Consider the following 25,048-nt stretch of genomic DNA (forward strand, 5'->3'; position numbering starts at 1 on the left):
GAAGCCAGATCAGGCCACTAAATAGCACAGCCCGGCTTATTATCTTAACGTCAAACCCAACGGCTCTCGGGAGAGAGTGAAAATTGTTCTTTTAAAAGCTGTTGTAGCTGAAGTGGGATCCGGACTGTGCTGTATGATCTCCTCGCTGTGGTCGAAGTCCATAGCATCCTTGGCTGTGTCAGAAGTAACATCCCCACGGATGTGCTCTCTACCATACGGGCACATCTAGATCGCAGCCGAAGGGGCAATTTCCAGCCTGGGTGGATGTACAGGCATGAGCTATGATTGAGCTAGCGTGCTGCAAAGAGCAGTGTAGCTGCGGTGCCACAGGCAGCAGGACAGGCTGGTGACCTGAGTACGTAGCAGGAGTATCACAGGGCTAAGCATGCTGCTCTGGCCACCCTGCCCTGGCCACGCTTCTGTAGCTAGCCCGGCTGCCCTGGCCCTGCTCCTCTGGCCACACTGCTCTGGCCACGGTGCTTTGAGTAGCCACGGTGCTCTGACTAGCCAGCCTGCCCTGGCCACACTTCTCTGAGTAGCCACACCGCCCTGGCCACACTTCACTGGCTAGCCACACCGCCCAGGCCACACTGCTCTGTCTACGCTGTTCTGACTAGCCATGCGACCAGGGCCACACTGCTCTAACTAGCCACGCCGCCCTGGCCATGCTGCTCTGGCTAGCCACGCCGCCCTGGCCATGCTGCTCTAACTAGCCACGCCGCCCTGGCCATGCTGCTCTAACTAGCCAGGCCGCCCTGGCCACGCTGCTCTGGCTAGCCACGCCGCCCTGGCCACGCTGCTCTAACTAGCCACGCCGCCCTGGCCACGCTGCTCTGGCTAGCCACGCTGCCCTGGGCACACTGCTCTGGCTAGCCACGCCGCCCTGGCCACACTGCTCTAACTAGCCATGCTGCCCTGGCCACGCTTCTCTGGCTAGCCACGCCGCCCTGGCCACGCTGCTCTAACTAGCCACGCCACCCTGATCATGCTGCTCTAACTAGCCACGCCGCCCTGGCCACGCTGCTCTGGCTAGCCACACCGCCCTGGCCACGCTTCTCTGACTAGCCACGCCGCCCTGGCCACGCTGCTCTGGCTAGCCACGCCGCCCTGGCCACGCTGCTCTGGCTAGCCACGCTGCCCTGGCCACGCTGCTCTGACTAGCCACGCCGCCCTGGCCACGCTGCTCTGGCTAGCCATGCTGCCCTGGCCACGCTGCTCTGACTAGCCACACCGCCCTGGCCACGCTGCTCTGGCTAGCTACGCTGCCCTGGCCACGCTGCTCTAACTAGCCACGCTGCCCTGGCCACGCCGCCCTGGCCATGCTGCTACTTGTAGCGTCCAAGCTCGATCCCAGTTAGCACATGTACATCTGCCTGGACTGGGAATGTAAAGCTCCAGCTCCAGCATGCAGGCGCCCACGCGTACACAACATACGAACTGGCTTCTGCTCTTTTCCCACACACTGGCCCTGTCTGGGATGAGCACCAATTCAGCCATCGAGGGCCATCAAGCTATGTAGCTACGTCCTGCCCACCTCCAGAGTAGACAAGGAAAACTGCCATTTGCACCAAGGCAGCTAACACCGTTTCCAAGGAAGGGATACGCTCTATCAGTGCAAGCAGTGTCCTTTCTTAACTATATCTGGGGGCTGCATGGGCACAGTCCTGTCTATGCATTGTCAAGGAGTCTGCCTGCCGACAGGGACAGTTGCCATTTTGTGAAGCTCAGCTGACGCAGCATGTTACGGAGGAGAAGCCCACGCTGTGCTCTCTCACAGAGACACGGCTTTTACCCTTCTATTGAGCTCCCTTAATCTAACACAAGTTGTTTAGACTGGGAGCGTCGTAGCATATGAAAAACCATTGCAGCACATAGGAATGATAAGGCCCATTTTATAGTGGGGTGAATTGTGACACTTGCAGGTTGAGCGACTTGCAGTGAGACGGTGGTGAAACCAGCAATGGAACCCAGGAGTCCTGACTCCCAGCCCCCTGCTCTAATTGCTGGACAACGCTCCTCCTTCTCCACAAACAGCTTAACACAAAGGTGACAAGCTGCAAAAAGAGCTAACACCACATTTCTCCCACCAGCGGATTTTCAGGGCAATCCTGGCGTCGTCTGTTTCTGCGCATGGTATTTTTTATTTTTGTAATGTCCGAACACAAGTTAATCCCTAACCTCTGCCCCAGCGGTAGCTGTTCAGTCAGCCAAGCTCCAATCCGTACCGCAGCATTTTCCTTTAAAGCCGAGAGGTTTTTATCAGCACGTAATTGCAGCGCTTCATAATTAGTGCCCACGTCATCTCTTCGACCGCAACGGGGGTCAGAAGGTGGCGTCTCTGCTTGGAAGAGTGTTTAAAATATTTCAGCAGCGTTGGATGATGTCAAGGGCCCAGACCGACACCTCGCTTGACTCGTCACTGAGCTCACCCTGACACAACGGTTCCAGGAACGCTGGCAGGGCTGGGTTAATTAAGAAAAGGTACACAGTCTCCTGGACCATGGTTTATTAGTGCAGAGTGCCCGCAATATTGTGCTGCAATGGGCAGCGGGCCTTAGGGCCAGCACAGTCTAACCTGGCTCTGGTGAACCCAAACTATTCACGTCCACTAAGCCACAACCCTCCTGTCCTTCAAGGAGGTTTTGAAATCCCACCTCAGGAATCGCAGGGAGCATCCTGGTCATCATGAGCCCAACCCATAAAGGACTTGAATCTTGCTCCCCTTGAAATCCCTCACAGCCTCCGAGGGGGAAAGGTTGGAATCCGTCGGGCCTTTTTTGGCCTGGCTTTGTGTTCAACCACCTGTTTCTTACCCCTTGTAAACATTAACACAGGGGTGGCCAACCTGTGGCTCTGGAGCCACATGCGGCTCTTCAGAAGTTAATATGCGGCTCCTTGTACAGGCACCGACTCTGGGACTCTGGAGCTACAGGCACCAACTTTCCAGTGTGCTGGGGGGTGCTCACTGCTCATCCCTGGCTCTGCCACTGGTCCTGCCCCCATTCTCCCACTTTCCCGCCCCCTCCCCAGAGCCTGTCATGCCATCACTCCTCCCCCCCTCTCCCTCCCAGGGCCTCCTGCACGCCACAAAACAGCTGATCAGGAGGTGCGGGGAGGGAGGGGGAGGCGCTGAGCAGCAGAGCTGCTGGTGGGTGGGAGGTGCTGGGAGCGGGGTGGGGGAGCTGATGGGGGCTGCTGATGTATTACTGTAGCTCTTTTGCAATGGACATTGGTAAATTCTGGCTCCTTTTCAGGCTCAGGTTGGCTATCCCTGCATTAGGGCATGGCTACACTTGCAGATGTAGAGCGCTGGGACTTAAACCTGCCTTCGGAGAGTGCAGCAGGGAAAACGCTGCCGAGTGTTTACACTGTCAGCTGGAAGCGCACTGGCGTGGCCACATTAGCAGCTCTTGCAACGCCACAAAGAGCAGTGCATTGTGGTAGCTATCCCAGCGTGCAAGTGGCTGCAACATGCTTTTCAAATGCGGGGGGGTGGGGAGTGTGACAGGGAGTGTGTTGGGTGTATGTGGGGGGATAGAGAGTGGGTTTTTGGGGTCCTGAGAGTGTGTCAGCATGCTTTCTTGTAAGTTCAGACCCCTCTCCCCCCTGCCTCTCTCTCACACACTCACAGCAAGCAGCATTCCACACTAATGGTTGCTTTGTCCCGGAGCAGGTAAGCATGCCGGTTGTCAGAAACGGAGCTTTGAAAGGGGATATCCGCATTCCTACAGCCAATTCCAAAACAATGACAAGAGTGGCCACTTGACTTAAGGGGATTATGGGATGTTTCCGGAGGCCGACCAAAGCGCAGTAATGCAACACCTCATCCACACTGACGCTGGGGCGTTTCAGCCGAGGCGCAACAAGCGTTATGCTTCTCATGGAGGTAGATTACCAGGAGCACTCCAGCTGCAGAGTCCAGGCGCTCTAAGTGCCTTGCCAGTGTGGACGGGTCGGGAGTTAGGGTGCCGGGGTGTCATAAACAGATAGTTAAGGGTTAAGGTCTCTTTTACCTGTAAAGGGTTAACATGCAGTACCTGATGACCACCTGACCAGAGGACCAATCAGAGACAAGATAATTTCAAATCTCTGTGGAGGGAAGCCTTTGTCTGTGTTCTTTGTTAGAGTGTTCTCTTTTTGGATCTAAGAGAGGCCAGTCATGTCTCCAAGTTCTCCTGGAGTAGTTCCTACTATTCAATAGTGAGTATTAATTAGAAAGGCGGATTAGTCTTATAATTTGATTTCTACATTTGCAATTGTGTGTTTGCTAAAGGAAATTTTTTATTCCTGTTTGCTGTTACTTTGCTTTTACTGAGAAAGAAAGGAGGGGGGATTCCCTCCAGAGATGGATAAGTTTAGACCCTGTATTTTTACATCCTGGTAATACAGAGACAGTTACTTTCTTTTATTCTTTAATAAATCTTTTCTTTAAAGGACTTGGATAATCTTTCTTTGGGTGGATTCTCAGAAAAAGGGGAGGGGGAGGCATCCCTCTGTAGTTAGATCCCGGTATCTCTCCTAGGAAAAGGGAGGGGGGAGGAAGCAGGGGGGAATGGTTTATTTCTCCTGGGTGTAAGAACTTCATGAATTTGGGGTTCTTGGGATCCCCAAGGATTTTGGGGAAGGACTGTGCCCCAATCCACGTACCTGATTGGGTGGTGGCAGCTTTTACCAGATCTAAACTAGAATTTTAGTTTAGAAGAAGGATTCATGCAGGTCCCCATATTGGAACCCAACAGCTCTAAGTGGGGGTGAGACCTATGACACGGGGGCTGCTTTAATGTGCTCTAACTTTCAAGTGTAGCCAAGCCCTGCATTAGAGTGTAAATTCAACAGGAGCCTCCAACTTGGCAGGGGTGTTTTCCTCGGTTGGGTACAGTGCACTGCTGGGCATGGCAGCAGGGCTATAATATAGTAAATAAACAACAGAAGGAAAAGAAGATCTACACAATGGAAGAGGAGAGGAATTGTTCATGGTGTGGTCCAAGAGGGTGCAAATTAGGAGCAAAGGAATTAGCTATGAAAAGGCCCTGAGGCTGTATGCTGGGGGAAAGACGTCCTGACAATGAGAGCTCATATTGTGGAATAGTCTTCCAAGTGAAGTAGCAGCAACCACATTTCAGATACTTAGAACTAGGTTGTCCTGAACACTGGAGAATACCCTGGAGTTGCTGGGCAGAATGGACTCAGTGTGTCCTAATGGAGCATTTCCATCAATACCTCTTGCAATCTGTTACTCCCATCACAGCAGCCACTTGTGCTGATTTCAAGGTCCCCCCTCAGCTTAGTTGGTAAGTGAGTTTAAGGAGGCCAAAATGAATTCGGGCATTCCTGGGGGGAGAAGGATGTGTCATGATACACCACAATAACAAAGGTGGTGACACAGTACCACAGGACAATGATGAAATGATTTGCTCCTATGGGACATGGAAAGAGAAGAACGGCCATTATATCACATTGAGCCAAGTACTAAGTGCTGCAAACACACTGCTGTGGCATCTTTAATGAGTGGCCAGGACCTCACTGTTATGTCTGAAAGATGTCATTTTCCAACAACGTTGGCCGTTGAGAGGCCTTCATGGCGTCCAGCAGTCCCCAAATGCAAAAAGCTCTTGTGCCCAGGACACAATTAGCCAGCGGCTTTAGCCTGTAGGTTCTCTGTCGTGAGACCCTCTGTTAAACTAGGGAATGATTCATTTACTATAGACAGGATGGAAAGCAGCATTCCCACTCTGTGACTTCATATCCTCTGCATGGAGCAAAGGTCACTCCACATCAGCTATTCTGCCATCCAGGTTGTTAGGTTCAGCTGTTAACATTTCCAACCTGTAGCTGTCTAGCTACTGCAATCCACGGTATTTCCAGTCATTCTCAAAGGGAAGTCTCTGTAGAGGGGAGCCAGATGTTCTTGAGTTAAAGGGCCAAATTTGGAGCTGAACCTCAGTAATTCTATAAAAAAATATGTGGTGATTTGCCTATCTCATAGAGCTGGAAGGGACCCTGAAAGGTCATTGAGTCCAGCCCCCTGCTTTCACTAGCAGGACCAAGTACTGATTTTGCCCCAGATCCCTAAATGGCCCCCTCAAGAATTGAACTCACAACCCTGGGTTTAGCAGGCCAATGAGCTATCCCCCCCCAATTCTAGTGGGAGCCTACAGTTATGTCTACACTACAGCATACGTCAGCATAGCTTATGTCACTCGGCGTGTGTGAATAAATCACCAGACGTGACACCGACATACGCACCGGTGTGGATAGTGGTTTTGCTGCTCACGGGCGCTGGAGTAATTAAACCGACGAGAGTGCTCTCTCCTGTCGGCTTAGAGCAGCTACATTAGAAAGCTCACAGCGGCGCAGCTGCATCCAGAGGTGAAAGTAAGCCAGTATGCAAGAGCCTGTGCGCCATACCGGGGCGGATTGGCTTCCCCTGACAGCAATTTAAAGGGTCCGGGGCTCCCAGCAGCGGCTGGAGCCCTGGGCCCTTTAAATTGCTGCCAGAGCCCTGCAGCCGATTTAAAGGGCCAGGAGCTTGGCCACTGCTACAGCCCTGGGCCCTTTAACTTGCCACCGGAGCACTGTCACCGCTACCCTAGGGCTCCAGCAGCACAGCTCCGGGGACGATTTAAAGGGCCCAGGGTGGTAGTGGCAGCCGGAGCCCCGGGCCCTTTAAATCACTGCCCGAGCCCCTGGCTGCCACTCCTACCCTGGGGCTCTGGCAGCGTGGCTCAGGTGGCGATTTAAAGGGCTCAGGGCTTCCACTGCTGCTACCCTCAGGGGCCTTTTAAATCGCCACCCGAGCCCTGCTGCTGGAGCCCTGGGGTAGCGGCAGTGGGGCTCTGGGGGTGATTTAAAGGGCCCAGGGGCTCCCAGCTGCCGCTACTGCAGCGGAGCCCCAGGCCCTTTAAAGCTCTGCCAGAGGCCGGGGCCCACTCCGATGGTGATTTAAAGTGCCCGGGGCTCCACTGCAGTAGTAGCAGCTGGAGTCCCGGGCCCTTTAAATCACCCCTGGGGCTCCCAGTTGCCTCTGCAGCTGGTAGCTCTGGGGGTGATTTAAAGGGTTGGTGGCTCCCAGTTGCTGCTACCACAGCCCCAGCCCTGACCCCTTTAAATCCTGATTTAAAGCACCTGGGGATTTAAAGGCCCCGCCTCTTCCGGTAGAGGCCTCGCCCCCTCCGAAGGACTCCAGAGTACCAGTAAGTCCTTTAAGTTACTTTCACCCCTTGCTACATCGGTGCATCTGCGCCGCTGGGAACTCTCTAGTGTAGCCGTGCCCTAAGTTGGTGTCACTTCCACCTCCGTCCTGGCCCCTCCCAGCATGCATGTCACACTAGGGCTTGCTCCACACATACACAGTGGCAGTGGTGTAGCCAAAGGGGTGATCTGGGAAAAAACAAGTCTAATTGGTGCAACTTTGTGTGGTGGTGTGTAATCAGTTTAAACTAAACCGAATTCAATCATTCGTTAATAGGTTTAAGAGTGTCCACACATGGGTGGTGGTGACAATTTATCTCCATCTGTTTTTAAAGTGATTTAATTAAATTGGTGCCCAAACTGTGTAGACGTGCTCAACATTCTCTCCCTTAGATACTGACATGCAAGTAGGAGGGATTCTAATGGAAACTCTAAATAACACATCACCTTTGGATTTGGCTCAAATTATGCAACAATTTGGTGCTGGTGAGTGGCTCAGCTTGGGAGCACGACGCTCTTTGTTTATTCACAGTCCAAGTACAACATGGGCAGCAGGAACATAAGCTTCTCTACGCGACCCCACCGACAGGCTCCACCTCTTCTTGCAGTTCGAAGGCTGAGAGATTCGTTTGGTCTCCAGACTAAGAGACTGCCAGTAAGGGTGTGACGAATGCCAACTGGACTGAGCTCCAACAGCACATTAGATACCCGTTATTGAACGGCCGTCAGGTGGGAACGACTCTGAATCATGATCAGCACAGGGCTTGATGAGATCTAGTGGCCTGGAGGGGAAAGGCTCTGCCTCCCAGTGCAAATCGCCTGAGCCATTCAGGCCACGATGGGTGCATACATGCAGCATAGATCTCAATTGTGTTTCCCAGATTTTCCTTTGTTTTTTTGGCATGGCCAGTAATGCTCACACATCCGCCAGTGATTACAGGGTAAAAAGACCTATGCATGAACATGCCTCACGCCGCCGAAGCGAGTTGCTTTCCCAGATCCTCAGTAAGCAGCAGCTGCCAGAATCTCCTGTTCTCATGCTTTTGAGCTCTCCAGAACTGTCACTGTGTTGGATCCTGATTTGCAAGGTCCCAGGTGAAGTGTTGGAACTTGGCCTTTTGCCTCCACCTCCAGCTCTCTTTGCTCTGCATGGGGAGTAGCCATTTCCTTCCCTTGTTCATAGTTGGCTCTTAAACTCACACTCATCAAGGGGGTTTATACTGAGGCCCTCGATATCCTCAGTAGCGCCTACGTGCAGTGCTCGGAAGGGCTGCCCGGCTCAGCACACACCTCAGTGATGGAGAGACTCGCTCTGCAGGCGTGCAATGGTAGCAAAATAACTACATCTGGTTCTCCGTGGAGACCCCAGCAGGAAAGGGAGGGAAGAGATGAAAGGTGCTATGGTGCATTAACCCATTTCCCTGACCTTTATTTTCCCCTTTGGTTCTCTCTCTCTTTCCCTTTCTGCTCTACGGTGACTCTCTTTTTTCTGGTCCCGCTTTTACAAGTCGGCAAATAAATTCAAAAGGCACAGGACTGACAGGGCTGGAGAGTGAACAGGGGACAGCCGCAGGGAAAATTTTGCCGGCTGTCCCATGTCACAGACCTGCTAGGACCACTTCTAGGTGGTCGGTCTTGAAAAAAGGGCCCCTTCCTGAGCTGGGTCTCTGGGCACTAACTGTGCTGATAGGTTTTGTGACGCAGTGATTGGCCCGAGACCCCTAACACGTGTCACAGAAACCATCCCCATTCACCCTCTCTCCTTTTCTAACCTACTCTATTTTCTGCATGGACACACCTATGATTGGAAGCAGGAAAACACCCCCTGACCTACAATTTCATTTTCTCCAAGGCGGGGTGGCACACCAGAGCACCGGAGGCCCACTGGTAAATGCCACTACTGGGAGGACTGGGCAACTAGAGAACTGAATTTATTTCTGCTATTTAGTGCTGCAAACCCAAGAGACCCTCCGCCACGCTCCTCTCTGCACCTGGCTCTGCTTGAGGGTGTCTTTACATAGGGAAGACACCGCTGCCATCAGTAAAACAGCCCTCTGGCTGCGGCAACAACTGAATCGACGATTTGTGCATTTCTAGGGGAGTGACAAAGGAGATTGAACTCGCTGGAAAGTAACCTGAAGCGGTGGGGATAAAAACCTGCCTTGTGGGGCGAGCTGTGAAATGGATTGAATCCCCTTTTCTTTCCTCCAGTCCCCACCCCGCACTCTCATGCTCTATCATGGGAGTGCATGGGGGAACACCAAGGAGTGCATAGAACTGCTTAGGGGGCAAGCAGGAGTTCCGACTAAGGTAAAGCTGCCTGGATGAAGCTGAGTAAAGGAGAACGTAGGGCTGGGTATCAGGAACATTCTGCTAGCCGTGAGGGTTGACTGTGTTGACAGGTGGGATTATATGATGGGGTAGCAGGGGACTGGACTTGATAACCTGGGAGATCCTCCAGTCCTATGTTCTTGTGCAGGCTGCCAAATGGTGTAGACCCCATTTCTAGATTGGAGATGGTGCTCTTGAATAGAGTGTAGGAACCCATCCTGCCGGGGCAGAGGAGGGGCTGGATGTGACCTTGTAGGTTCTTTCCGTCACTAAACCCTGTGCACAATTGAAGCAAAGCGAAGCAGGAATCAGAGAGGTGCAAAATGGCGAACCGTACGTGCCTGTCCCACTAAAAAGCCCACACTGACACCGAGCTCACACACTGGCGGGAGGGGTCCTGTCAGCACTGGAATCTAGAGCTGCTATTACCGCTGTGGGGTAAAGCGTGGGGGAGCGGGCGAATCCTTTCCTGGACAGTTTTGTTTTTTTTAATGCTTGCAGCTATTTGATTTCCAGGTGCACAGACAAGACAGTGACGGAAGCACTGTCCAAGACCAGTGGGACACCAGATATCAGGATCAGAATCGCGTTATTCTAACCAGCAACTTGCGCTGAAAAATGAATGCCAATGCAATTCCCGATCGTGATGTGAAGGGATGCTGCATGCACACTGAAAACAAATGAGACCTGTGGGACAAGTTGCGGGAAGGACCATCCATGAGGTCATTTTACAGCCCCTCATGCGGGCAGAGGTGCTGTGAGAGTCCCTGAGCCCTGGAATCCCCATGAGAACATCAATTTCCCACAGGGAGAGAGCAGCAGGAGCTGCTGAATTCACTCTGGAGAATTTTAGTAAGTTTGGTACTGTTCGATTGTCTCTATAGGCAAGCTGACAGAAGGAAGTGTTGCCTAGTAGATAGGGCACTAGATTGGGACTCAGGAGACCAGGGTTCAATTCCTTGCTCTGGGCTTGTGGGTGATCTTGGGCAAGTCTCTTCACTGCCCTGTGCCTCAGTTTCCCTATATATGAAAGGAGGATAATGCTATTGATAATGTACAATTCTTTGAAATCTGAAGACGCAAAGAGACTTTAGAAGAGCTAGGTATTATTATTTGTTCTGATTTCAGCCTTGAACGAAGAGCAGATAGAATGAGGGGCATATTTTGCATGGGGGAGGGGAAGCTGAGGTCCCTGCATGAGAGGAAAAGCAAAGGGATGAAAGGTGCAGGATTTCCATGACAAACATCAAAAGAATTTTACAAAACGATTCCCCCAATTTTTGTCATGGAAATGTTTCTTTTTTTTTAATGAACGAAAAACCAAAACCTGAAAACAACTGAACAACAAACTATTGTGGGAGAGCTTTTAGTTATTTTTGGAAACAGAAACATTTTCATTGTTTTTTTTTTTGGGGGGGGGGAATTTTCAAACTTTCCCATAAACTCTTGGATGGGATTTTAACCGTGTGTGTGTCTGGCTGTTTCTCTTTCCTTCTCCGCCCTCCCCCATGCCCTCTAGGGTGCAGACCATGGGCATCTAACAGCAGCTGCTTTCTATGGGCACTGAGGAGGACAGATGGCACAAAAGCTGTCAGGAGCACTCCCAGCGCAGGGCAATCAGTGGTGATGGTTGGCCAGGGGCGGTATCAATCTGGGCTTTGAACTACACCAGTCCCTGGGTGGAGAAGATGGCTCCAGACATCACCTCAAAGACTCAGAAAGTTGCCAATCACTGCAACTGAGCATCTTCACTTGGGCTCCCAGGGGAGAGAGTAGAAACAAGGCTGGGCTGCCATAGGTTAACGCAATGGTGCATCCGCCTCAAAGCCTGTGGACGGGTAGAATGACTGGGAAAGGATCGATTCACCTGGGTCTGGGGTGAAACACAGGGATCACCCACCACTGGTCCTGGATCCAGCACCAGGACTCCCTTTGACACCAGTCATCGCCTTCCATCGGACTCCTCAGATGGGATCTGTGTCTAATCACCTTCACACGGGTCCCACCGCGGACACCAGCCAACCTGCTGTACCCAGTGAGACTTGCTGTCTTGCCAGTCAGCCAGAGCACAACTTCATGCCAAGTGGTTGCAGAGCTTTTGAGCTGGCAGAGCTGAGGTAAGGAGACCCTGCTGGTGCCAGAGAATGAGGATCGCCCTGGTAGGAAATGAAGCCGATAAGGCCCGCAGACACCAGGGCCATCGGCAGGGCAAGGTGACTGCATCCAGCCTGGTGGAGGGGACTGTTTGGAGCGTAGGCATGAGGAAAATAAAAGGGAAGCAGGGGGGAAGGGATAGCTCAGTGGGTTGAGCATTGGCCTGCTAAACTCAGGGTTGTGAGATCAATCCTTGAGGGGGCCATTTGGGGATTGGTCCTGCTTTGAGCAGGGGGTTGGACTAGATGACCTCCTGAGGTCCCTTCCAACTCTGAGATTCTATGATCCTAAGGGAAGGACTCAAGCCGAGCACACCCTGCCCTGGAGTCCAGCTCTGAGTAAATCAGCCACAGCGCTTCCTTAGCCATCAGCTCACCCATCGGAGTGCTGGGCTAGGGGGAATCTCTCAGATACAGGCTCCCTGGAGCTGATGCCAAGCTCACCCCAGCCCTTTTACACTGTCCATCTGCATCTCACCAGCCTGGGCAATGGAGACATTAGAAACAGGAGAAAACCCAGAAAGGCTCTTTCCATGCGTATGTTTTGGGTGGGTGGGTGGGTGGGTGGGTGAGGGGGCAGGAGGGATGGTGTAGGCAGACATGTGATATACACTGTATGTTCCTAGGTTGAGCGGAGAAACACTAGACTACTACTTAGGCCATCCCAAACTTTTGGGGCCAAACACAGACCCAATGGAAATGGGTGCAACTCCACTGAAGTCTATGGTAGGGTTGCCAACTCTGACTGAAGCTATTCTGGGAGAAATTTTTTTTTCCCCCCAATTTGATGTAATGTCCAATCAGAAATGCCTTACATTAAGATGGAGCAGGGCTTGCACCATAACACAGAGGCATTTAATGCTAAGCTTTCCTCTTCCGGGATCTCCTCGTGTTTTCCCAGGTCTCCAGTGGGTTATAGGCCACCCAGCCAGCATCGCACACCTGGCTCTTTTCCTCTTTGATGCTCTTGGTAGAATAATATGAACATTACTTTTATACGAACAATAAATATTTGGCTCCATCCACCCATTGCTATGCAGCCACCTCTGGGGTGAAATGCAGCAGCTGTTGAATGGCAAACACAGCAATGCCTCTCAAGACTTATGATCGTGTATATTCTGCAGGAGCTGCGGGGGACATGTAGGGAAGCAGAATGCAATTTCCTGATTTAGATTTGTCCAGGAAATCAGGCTTAAAAACCCAGCTCTTAAAAACTGCCAGGACGCCTTTAAACACGTGATGCTAGAATATCTGGTTTTCCCAAAAGACAGCAGCTCCAGCAGCACAATGCCCCCTACCATCATGCTGGGAAACTAGTTCATGACTTAGATGGACGACTACCTTCTGCTGAAACATGATGTCACTTCCTGTAGCACCTGAGAGATGCTATGACATCTTCCTGACAGGTTTCCCACCCAAAATACACAACTCTTGCAATTTTATCACTAGTCTGGTGCTTTTCTTAAACCCCCAGCTCCTGGAGTCCTATGATTATGGGAGAATCTCAGCTTCCAATAAAAAACAAAAAGTAAGTTTCTCGGCCTAGTAGTTGCAGCTTGAAAATGCAAAACCCAAAAGGTTCAAAAACCAGAAGGCAAATAAACAGAGTTCAAAACACATTATGATGTTTTAAAATCCCAAGATTTTTAAGTCAATTTCATGATTTTTGAGTGGCTGGGGTGGGCCGTGCTGCAGCCAAAAACGGAGCCAACCCAACCGCACTTAGTGTGGGAGCTGAGCTGTTTCTGTCACATGATGACATGGAGGCAGGCCCAACCTACCACTGCATCTCTCTGACACTCCACATGCTTGACTCTGGCTCTCTCCTGCCCCTGCTGTTTACTGCAGATTTTGGGCTCCCGCAACTGTTAGCTGCTGCGGGATATCACAACCTAACTGCCTGGGTCATGGGAAAAGAGTCCAAATAAACAATCCCATCATTTGCCATATATCGATGCTAAGTAACCATGTATGTATATGGACACAATCGGTATTCAGTTATGGGATGACCACTGACGACGACTGGCGGGAAAAGAAGAATTCCATTTCGTCAAAAAAAAAGTCAAGGTTTCAAGAAGTGTCCCACCTCAGCATGAAAACTAGACCTTTCGACATGCGTCAAGAAAAAATAGGAGAGATTGAGAGACGGTCCCAACCTACAATAGCCAACAGCCCAGTGATTGGGGATATGGGGGTCCCTTCTCTGAATGAGCCCCAAAACTCTGGGCTAGAGAGTCAGTCTCTCCTGTTGGCGCTGTTCCACTTGGTATAAATAATTAAATATTCATTTGCCCAGAGAACAAGACGCTGACTCTGTAGGTTAGAGCACTCAGCGAGAGATGGGGGGAGACCCACATTCACGCCCCTGAACAGGGCCGGCTCCAGCTTTTTTGCCGCCCCAAGTGGCGAAGCCAATAAATAAAATAAATAAATAAAGGCGCGCTTGGCGGCACTTCGGCGGCAGCTCTACCGCGCCGCTTCATTCTTCGGCGGCAATTCAGCAGCGGGTCCTTCCCTCCGTGAGGGAATGAGGGACCCGCCACTGAATTCCCACCAAAGACCCGGACGTGCCGCCCCTTTCCATTGGGCGCCCCAAGCACCTGCTTCCTTCGCTGGTGCCTGGAGCCGGCCCTGCCCCTGAACTACTGTACCTGGATCAGAGACTTGACCGTGAGTCTGCTGCATCTCAGGCGATTGTCCTAACTACCAGGCTCCTGGCTACCATGGGGTAGACCTGTCTCTCTCAAAATTCCATCCTGGACCTGAGAAACCTTCCCAAAGAAATTTTTGTCCAAACCAATTTGATTCTGGAAAATATTTAGGTTGCGATGAAAAACATTTTGTCGAAAAATGACTGACTGGCTTTTCTACCAACTTAACCCTGTCACACATTTGACACTATTGTTGTATGGCTGGAGCCCATTGCTGCCTGTATTACACTCTTATTTGAACCTTCTGCCTATTGAGTTCTAACGCATTACAGTCTCCTAATTACACTCTTCGATTTTGGAGCAATAGATCATCAGATCCGCGCTCAGGATCTGGAAATGCTCTTCCACTGAAAGCTACTTGGCTGCCTAGAGGACTGTGCTTTGCTCTCAGGAGAACACTCAGCCACAGTGAACAAGGTTTTTGTCTCACTCTCTCAGGGTCTGAACACAACCAACACAACATGCCTGAGGCCGGTGCAGAGTGCTGACATGAACACATCCCACCTGCGCTCTGCCAGCTCCTCCGGTGCCTTAGACACTTTAGAACAGAATTCAGAGCCCTGGCCCTAATCTACAAGCCCTCAATGAACAGGGATTCGGTTATCTCCATCTGCTTCACCCTTTGTGACCTTCCAAGACCATCCCCCCTGCCCCCAGATGAGGCAGCTGGACTGACCCCAAGAGCTAGGAGCAGAGTGTTCTCAGCTGCAGGACATAGGCTATGGAACATAATGCCAGAAGAGATCAGATTGTGCCCAAACTTGAGTGTGTTCAGAATGAAGTGTGAGACACACCCCAGGAACAATGCCCATAAATAAATACATATGTAAATAAAATCATTGTACATATCACTTCACACCCCATAAGAACATAAGAAGGGCCATATGAGGTCAGACCAAAGGTCCATCTAGTTGGTGTCCTGTCTTCCGAGAGGGGCCAGTGCCAGATGCTTCAGCGGGAATGAACAGAACGGGTAATTATTGCATGACCCATCCCTTGTCATCCAGTCCCAGTTGCTGGCAGTCAGAGGTTTAGGGATACCCAGAGCATGTGGTTGTGCCCTGACCATCTTGGCTAATAGCCACTGATAGACCTATCCTCCATGAACGTATCTAGTTCTTTTAAAAATACATTTATACTTTCAGCCTTCACAACATTCCCTGACAACGAGTTGCACGGGCGGACTGTGCGTTGTACTCAGGGAAACAGAGTGAGAAAACACCATTCTCTCCCCGTTCTTTTGCTTTTTCGTGATTTTGTTAAGCACTTAGATTACCGAGGTGACAGGCACTTCTATAAATGACTATGATAGATAGATAGACAGACAACCCAGTTTCTCACAATACAGTTTTTGTATGTACACAGGGTTGACTCCAAGTCAGTGCTGATGTGCCTATAGGGAAAGGTGTTAAAATTTTACAGGATTTTGTGTGGGCGAGTGTGCCTGGGTGCGTTTTTGTGTGAGCAGAGTTGTGTACTTGCCTGTACCTCAGGATATCTGTGTGCGACTAGTATTTAATGTCTTTGCAGTGCTTTGCACATGAAAAGTGTTATATAAATGCTAAGTATTATTAGTATATCTCAAGATTAGGGTGTCTCTGTATTGGCATGGAGAGTGTTTGTGTCTAATTACTTAAGATTGTGCGTAAATGTGCTATGCATGAGTGTAAAAAGGAGACAGAGGCTGTGCACAACTGGATCTAAAGTCTGTCTACACTGTGTCTTTTCAGGAAACCTCCTACCATTGCACTAGCAAGGCATCCTCTGTGGGGGCAAAACTGAGACTGCTAGTACAGACAGAGCTCTGGGAGCAGCCAGCACGTTTATCACTGTCCCTCTAGACCTGATCTGAGCAACGTTAGGTGCCATGGAGGCAAATACGCTGCTGTCCTGTCTACACTAGTGCTTCCACCATCGCTACCGCTGGTGGAGGTGCCCAATGCTAGTATATTGGTGAGGGATTTCCGGAGAAATGTGTCCGGTGTGTTTGGGTGAGCAAGTGTGTGGCTTCATGATGGTGCTGATCTACCGTTTACGTCAATGGAAAACTCCCACTGACTTCGGTGGAGCAGGAGCAGAGTCTGGAAGGGTGTCTCTGTGAGTCTTCCTATTCAGAAACCATTACAATCAAAAAATAAAAATCAGCCCCTCCACACAAGCTGCAAGAATGCATTTCAGCTTATTGCTTAATGGTGACTCTGCGATTAAGAAACTGGCATCCCCCCATCCCTGCCCTTTGTGGTGAATAACAAGCGGACAATAGGAAGGGAGCATTCCTGGAAGGGAAGGAATTTTTGGTTGCTTTTGTCAGGCCCTGAATTCTGCCTGATTGGTCATGCCATGCCCGTGTTTACAGTGCCATTATCCAAGCAGGCGGAGTGCCTTGTAAAGAGATCCACTTCACATGCCAACCCGGCCACGTGGCTGGAGCTGACTTCCCTATGGCTGGAACCACGAAAACTGTGCAGCAAGAAGATGGCACTGTTGGGACATCAACAAGGCTGGGCTGGGGGAGATGTGCTGTGTGCAGGGGCAACATCTGTGCATCTTTATCTATGAGTAGTGTGGCCTATGGTGCATAACGTGGTGACACAACTGACACATGCAACTCCCAGCTGCTATTGCCAGCCCAGTCAGGTCTGTTCCTTGCATGTATGTACCCAAAACACATCCTGGAACAGCGGTGAAGGTGTTTGTTTACCATTTCCATGGTCTGTTGTTTAGTGTTTCCACCGTGAATACATTAAGGCAGATGGATGGATGAGTGGATAGATATTGCTCTTACGGAAAAATTCTACAGAATTTAATAAAGGGCAAAGCCACTAGAAATGTATGACAGTTCTATATAAAATACTCCAAAAAACTATCAAAGTGAACAGAGATTTATCTGCGTTCTTTGGGGTTTTTTTTTTAAATCATCTCTGACAACCATCTTGGATTTTATTCGATCGGCCATTCCCATCTGATACAGAAATGAATGATCGTTAACATGGAGGTACTGTGTCCGAATACTGGAGCGCTATCTCTAAACTCAGATCTGAGGCAGCCAGCAAGTGGTTTTGAAGGATTATGTCTTCCCTCAGGGACGGTAAACATTTTAAAGCAGGCTAACCAGCATTCCCCCAAAAGTTCTTCCAAGAACAGACCACGAATTGAAGGGTGGGGAAAACAAATCTGAGCTGAGAATCAACTTTTGTGTGTCAGGGGCGGGGCGGGGAGTGTTGGATTGGCATAAAGTTATGCACATCGAATAATTGCTGGGAAGTACGACGAGCGGGGAGGGTAGGCGGCAGCTACCTGGATAGGAAAGGCTTTCTTGCGAAAGGAAATGCTGGGAAAGGAGCAGCAGAGAAATAAGCTGCTGTGTTTGGCAGTGTAATGAGAAGAAGGTTAAAGCGCTGGTGTGAGGCTCCAAAAAGGGAGGTTCAATCCCCTGCTCTCCTGTGTGACCTAGGACAAGTCACTTGGGGCTTGTTTTTGCTGCAAAATTAACTCAAATTATAATTCGAGTTGTGCCTCTAGCTTGCGTCCCCTCCCCGGAAAAAGGCCCTTGAGTGTAGCGGTGCTTGTAAATGCAGCTGGCTGGCTCCTCATGTTTGCACTGCTCCCCAGCTGCCAACACCCCCATTCTGCAGTGAGGACACAGGTTAACTCCACTCCAAGGGCAGCTAGCCCTCCAGTGCCTTCCCACAATTCCCCCCACGTGCCCAGGAAGGACAAAAAAGTTCTCTACAATTCACAGAGGAAGAAACCTGGAGTAGCTCCACATACTGCAGTGCAAAGCACCGTGGGATGTTCCCCCTTGGCACCAGTGAGTGCAGCTCCAGTGCGGACGCAGCAGCTTGAGTGGTATTTTGCAGTGTGGCCGCTCTGCCTTGAACCAGGCTAACAAGTTCATTTGCAGTGAAGACGCAAACCTCTGCTCTCTGCGCCGCAGTTCCCCCTCTGCAAAGTGGAGATAATCCTTTTGATGTTGTGTCTCTAGCTTGTAAACCCTTTGGGTCAGGGACAGTCTCTGACTATGTGTAAGTGCAGCGCTTAGCATAAGGGGGCCCTGAACTTGGTCAGCGCCGTTAAGCACCACTGTAATACCGTAATGATAAACAGATGGTAAAAACGTGCATCTCTCTCATGTATCTTGCTGAGAATGAGGCTAGTACATCTCAGAGAGTGCTTCTCATGGGGTAATCTGATCCCTCCCCCGAAACTCTATTCTTAATAAAATCTTGGCCTGAAATTCAGCCATTTGAGTCCGCGACGGTTATGAGACAGAGTCACCTGGGTTCGCCCTCAGAGGGCAGACGATGTGCTGGGCTCTTGTAAGAGGCGGTTGGGAAGAGAAGGGCACCGATCCTGCAGAACCACTCCCCACAAGAAGGGCCACCTGGCTGTTGATCAGCAAGAAGCTGAGGGAAGGCAGCTGGACATGAAGTACGACAGGAAGAAGGGAGGCCTACGTTGATCCCATCCTATGGAAACCTATTGCATGGGATGTTGTTTCTGTTGGATTCTACAGGGTGATCCAAATAAAACAAAAAAACATTCTCCATTTCTGTGAAGGGCGGGGTTCCCACAAAGGCTGCAGTGTGCGTCCCACAATGCAAGAGACGCCAGAGATAAGGAAACCTCAGAATCCTGTAGTTCATAACCCCTCCCACCCAGCACTTGGATTCCTTCCAGACAATGGCTGTCGATCCCCAACGGTTAGCCAACGGGTCATGTGAGGGGATTTTCTGACTCCTGGCATGAGAGAAGGGAAGGGAAGGCTTTGGGTTCTTTCCACCAGGCTGGGGTTCTATGGGAATCCAAGGACAAAGCTATCAAGTGGAGAGAACAGGATACAAGTACTCTATAAACCTTCCTTCTTGGTCCCCTCCCTTGAATGCAACACATTTTAGCTCAGCTCCGGGGCACACTCACTGTGCTTGGGCTTGTTACAGCATATGGGAGTGCCGCCAACACACCGGCACGGCACCTCCTGCTGGTCAGTCTGGGAATTAGCTCATCCAGCTCAGGAGCACCTTCCTCTGGCCAGTTTCTCACCCTTGGTTACCTGCCCTGTTGTCTCCACCACCTCTGGCCCCATGTCCCTCTCAGACCACAGTGCCCCTTACCTTGGGGTGCTGCCCCACAGCAGAGCCCCCCACACTTTGGGTCTCCCCACCTCAGGGGAACCCCAACCCTCTATACCCACCTCGCCTCAGTGACTACTGCCAGTCATCATCTAGCCCCTTCTCTCAGGGGCAAACTGCAGTCTCTAATAGCCACCTATCACTTGCCCTGGCTGCCTCCCTGCAGCCCTAGGACCTCCTCAGGCCTTTGCTGCAAGACCTCAGCCTGGGAGGTCACCAGACCAGAGCTCCCCAGTTCATCCTGCCCCTTCTCAGTACTACTCTGTCCAAGATACCCCTGTCTCTACCAGGAAGCTAGGTCCTTCCTGCTCCAGCAGTGGAGCAAGACTGACTTCCTTTGCCCCAGGAGCCCTTCTTATACTGGCCCACCCGGGCCCTGATTGGCTGCCTCAAGCCCGCTCGTGATTGGCTCCCTGGGGCAGCCTTTTCTCAGGGCTGTTTTTAACCCCTTCCAAACCGGAGCTGGGTGACCGCCCCACTACACAGCACCTCATTGATCTCTTTAGGTTCCATATCCCTGTTGGCCAGGATCGAAAAAGGATGGAAGGGAGAGAAAGAAATCGGCTCATGCTGCTCCCTGAATCTGCCATCCCAGTGACGGTGGGGAGGCTGTGTCTGTACTTGGTGCTAGGGGTCTGACCGAGCTAACACGCTAAGAGGAGGAGTGCAGCCCAGGCAGCGTTGAGCAGCGGCATGGGCCAGTTGCCCTGAGTACGTCCCCACGGGTCCAGACGGGCGCGCGCTCAAGGTGGCTAGCCTGTGTTGCCACAGAGACACGTCAACGTTTAGCACATGAGCACAAGGAGAGCTACTCCCAGCATGTCCAGGCGTGCTGGGAATCACACCCACAGCCCCAAGTGTAGACGCCCCCTGGGAGACAGAGCTAATTCCCCTCTTCGTGCCCCTGATTCCGAGGAAAGAAATCAGCCGTCCTGCCCCCAGTTCCAAAGTCCCAGTGACCCAGGGCTGAGCTCTCTGGAAACCACCTCTCTAATCCCCTCTGGAACTGCTTTCCCCAGTGTGGCAATGTCCAGGTCCGAGCAGAAACCCCTAGGAACCCAGACCTTCCTGCTCCCTGGGTGCTGGAGGGTACCTGTGTCTGGGGGCTGTTCTCCCCCAAAGAACCCCCCCAATTAGCTCATCTTGCTGCTGGCAGTGCCTTGTCATGTTACCTTGGCAACACACCCAGAGTGCTCTAGGTGGTCTCATTGAAATCAATGGCAAAACTCCCACTGATTGCAATGGGGCCAGGATTTCATCCTAGGGGAGTCTTGGCTAAGCTGTCTTTCCTTTTTCTCTCCGTCTTGCAGATTTTCTCCTTTCTGACCCCTGGTCCTCAGGGCCACTGGCAAGAAGCAGATAATTTGTCCCTCATCCCTCACACTCGATAAGGTTTCCATTTCCTGAGTGTGTGCGTTACATTTTGAATATGTCCTTTCAGAAAAGCTTTGCACCACTGATTAAGAAAGAGCAGAGTGAGCCTCCCCAGAGGGGGACTGGCGTGTTACACAAAGCCCTCTGACGGAGAGCAAATATGGCTCAGAGAACAGCTCCTTGGCATGGCAACAGGAGACCTCGTCCAAAAGCAGCCCTGACATGAGATAACATTAATGCAGCTTATGCCGAGGGTCTAGGGCTTTTGGAGTTAAGCTTGCTCCCAGGAGCAGGAGTCTTGGTCTTTATCAATTGCAAGCAGCCCCGCATGTCACAAGGATGTTCCGAAGGGACGGGAATGGAGCTCTGGAGATAATGGGCACGGCTGGGAAAGCAGGGTCATAGTGGCGTTTGGGGATGCCCAAAGGGAAAGGCAGCCCCCCCTCTTGCGAAAGGGTTTACTTCCCTCTCGGAGGGCGGGGAGGGGCAGGAAGGGATACAGTCGTACGGAGAGGGTGATCACTTTGTGGTCTATGCTCTGTGTTAACTTCGCTGCCCTCCCTGTGCTGCTGGGGGCCTCCGAACAACACCGAAAAGCCAGGACTGGATGGGTGCTCGCGCAGAGGCAAGGGACCTGCATGCAGCTATGTACCTCTCCCCATGCCGGAAGGAGGAGGCCGCACCTCGTGCCGCCACTTCTCCTCCCTGCCCTGGAAGGAGGTGGACGTGTCTGGTGCCACCTCCCCTCCCGACCCTGGAAGGAGGGAGGCCATGCCAGGTGCCACATTCATACGCCTCAGCACAGCAGGCTCTTCTAGGACCCTTCTTCTTGCCCCGCACACACCGGACACAGCTGCAGTGTCCTTTGCCCCATCCCTTCAGAAAGGCTGCCCCAGAGCACAGAACGTAATGCCAGCGGTTGCACCGTAACAGCACACTGCACCTACGTGGTCAGGGCTGGGGCCAAGTGGCTACTCCTGAGATGAGAACTCAAGACTAAGCCACCCCATGGCAGAGAGAGAGTGCTGAATACAGAAGGTGGCGGCGCACAGCCAGAGGGAGCGGTCCCTCAGATGGTCTGCCAGCCCCAGCTGTGAACTGAGGACCCATAAAACCCCACAGAGGAAAGACAGGAGGAGCATTAAAGAGTAACCATGGAGGTACAGCGGGATGGTCCTTTGTCTCCCTCCTTACCTCTTGGCTGCTGTCTCCTCATTCCTTCCCCTGGCCGGGTCAATGGAAGTGAGGGTGGTCAGCAAACGCACCTGGCATTATACTGACCTCCCGCAGAGCAGACGGGGTTGGGCTGAGTAGCTGCTCTCTGCATTGCCCTGGTCCGGTCCGGTGAGGTCCTAGCAGCAGCTCAGAGGCAATTTGTTGTGCTTTTGGCAGAACACGGGGCCACCACTGGGTTACCACTGCCTGATCTCTCTGTCTCACAGATAATGGGGCACCGATCAGCACATTCAAGCACCGAAGCACCATTGCAACTCGGATTGAAACCCCAAATGAAGTACTTTGGCAGGAGTCAAATAGGGTCTTTGCCAGAGCACTGCCCTCTACCGTCAATGCCACCATGATGCTCCGGGGATCAGCTGCACCACTAGAATCTGGGCTCGGCTCTGCACGCTGCCCCCAACACAGTCACCATCTTGGCTTCAAGCTATTTGCAACGGCCTTGGCAGAAAAATAAACAATCCTAACTAGCCCCCAGCCTGATGGATATCCCCAAGCCTCCAGTCGCGGCGCCCTGAAGGTTACACGCTAACAGTTAAGCCATTAGTCAAAGGTTATAGCCTATGTGCTTTTCACAAGTCTAATGCCGGCATCCCTTCAAGCCACACGCGAACGGCATTAAAGTGCAAGACACTGCACTGCGCAGGTCTCCAGAGAGGTCACTTTTAGTGCCTTCCTCTATGCGGGGCGATGCATGGGGCAAAGCAAGGCTGCGAGTGGTTGTGTGTGTACAGAGCAGAGGCGGGTGTTCAGAGTGAAGAAGAGGGAAACCCGCCCCACCACAACCTCTCTCTCCTGGAGCACTCGGGAAAGAAGCGAGGCCAGAGAGACCTTTAAACCTTGCAGCTGGCTCCACGGCAGAAACGATCCCATATAACAACACTATCCATTTAACCTGTATACTCTTTGTGGAGACTGGGCTCTAGGGGGGTTGGCTGCCCTCGCTAAACTGGGAAACCTCTGCCCCTTCCAACCCGACAGTGGTACCCAACAAGAAACAGACACTCAACACGTTGCTGCCCTAGGAGATCAGCCTTCCTGTCTGCTTGGTAGGGCTTGTTCTCATCCTACAGGGTGATCGGTTTAAATCCTGGCAGTAGCCCAGATTGGGAATGACTAAAAAATATTGCCATCTGAAGGCTACAGAGTGGTTTATGTGCATGATCCAGTGGATAGGGCACTGGACTGGAACTCAGGAGACCCAGCTTCTATCCCCAGCTCTGCTGCTTGGCCTGCTGGGTGACCTTCGGTAAGTCACTACATCGCTCTGTGCCTCATTTCCCCCACCTGTAGAGTGGGGATAACGATACTGACCTCCTTTGTAATGCATTCGGAGAGCTGCAGATGAGAAGAGCTAGGTATTGTTAGTCAATGAGTTAAGGGGTCTCGGTGCCAACCAGGCCCTATATATACACCACACTATGGGCTCCTGCCTGGCAGTCTGAAGCACAGGGCGTGGGCTCTGCTTGTACCGCTCACGGGGGCACGAGCAAGGTGGTGTGAGGGAGGCTTGCACCGGTACTACTCACGCCCTTGACAAGCACTGATCAGGGGTCTTCAGTCCCCAGGTTTGTTACTCTGGCACCTTTGCCAGTGCTAAATTCACCCCTGACAATAAGGAAACACGTGCTTTGCATACGGCAACTTCTGGCAGGGCACGCTAGGGTGTGAATCTACAGCACTAGCTTGCTGCGCAGTAACATCCCGTATGGACACTGTGTAAGCTGCACTCCGGGACTTTGTTGGAGTGCCCATATGGGCTGTTACGGCCTGGAAAGCCGGAGCGCTATAGATTCACACACCCTGGCTTGCTGCACAGTAACTTCTCAAAGTCCCGTATAGGGAAAGTCTCAGTGTCCATGCCAGCCCATCCCGTGACAAGGGGGCTGAACACCCCGCCCCCCAGAGCTAGTATGCAACAGCTGCATAAGCTGGAAGGCCAAAACAATGTACAGCCGAACATCAGCCTTCGAACCAAACTCTGGATATTTCTACTGCAGAGCTCCCAGACTGCAACATGGATGGCGTAGAGATGGCAAGGGCAGAGGCTCACATCTGGATGGCACAGGGAGAGTTGGGGAGATGCCCACATCTGGATAGTCCAGAGGCAGCAGGGGAGAGGTCCACACCTGGATGGCACCAGACCAGATACGGAGTGGATGAGATACACATGTGGCTGGCACAAAGGCAGTGGGGAAGAGGACCACATCGGAATGGCACAGAGATGGGACATAAGAGGCCCATGTCTGGATGGAGAAGATGAAGGAGAACAAGGTTGGCCAGTGGGAGCTCTTTTGGGTGGTGGCTGAAGGAGTGAAGCAAGTACGGTATGTACCAGGCAGGCAAGAGAAATCCAGCCAGGCCTGCAGTCTCCTTTACCCACCAGCCTCTGCCCTCCAAGCCCTTCATCAGAGGAGGGAATGCACTGCAAGGTTAACAATTGGTGAGAAATTCTCACGAATCTGACAGGTGGGCAGGAGAGGGTGGGGAGTGAGAAACAAATAATAAAAACAAAATCCCAGTAAGCATGTTAGAATTCGTTTGAAGTCCAGCAGAGCTTTCAGGAAGGGTTATGTACAGCTCCCAGCCTGCCGTGAATTACACATTCCTTGCAAGCAAAGGAATCTTCTCAGATTTGAAGTAAAACAGATGTTTTTATTCTTCTTGCTCTTCTTTTTTTTTTTTTTTTAAATCCTTTCTTTATTGAAATGAGAAGTACCCAAGGAGCATCACTGAGAGCCCTACCACACCGAACGGGGCTGCAAGGGTTCCATCCAGATGTTGCCACCCTTCTTCACAAAGCATAGTGTCTCACTAGTCACCACCAGTGCAATCCAGGGGCTAGGGTGTGGCTTTAGACACAGCCCTGAGCAGGGAGCAATGCATATGCTGCATCACTCCAAGAGCAGCCCTAGGAGAC

At 51.6% G+C, this 25,048-nt stretch overlaps 1 protein-coding gene across 5 annotated transcripts in view; it reads right to left on the reverse strand.

The window, feature by feature from the left end:
• The window catches only part of ASTN2 (astrotactin 2), a 622,345-nt gene that overhangs the window by 22,073 nt on the left and 575,224 nt on the right, over window positions 1-25,048 (reverse strand). The window lies entirely within an intron of this gene.

The sequence above is a fragment of the Mauremys reevesii genome, linkage group 19 (assembly GCF_016161935.1).
Source record: "Mauremys reevesii isolate NIE-2019 linkage group 19, ASM1616193v1, whole genome shotgun sequence".
Taxonomy (NCBI): Eukaryota; Metazoa; Chordata; order Testudines; family Geoemydidae; genus Mauremys; species Mauremys reevesii.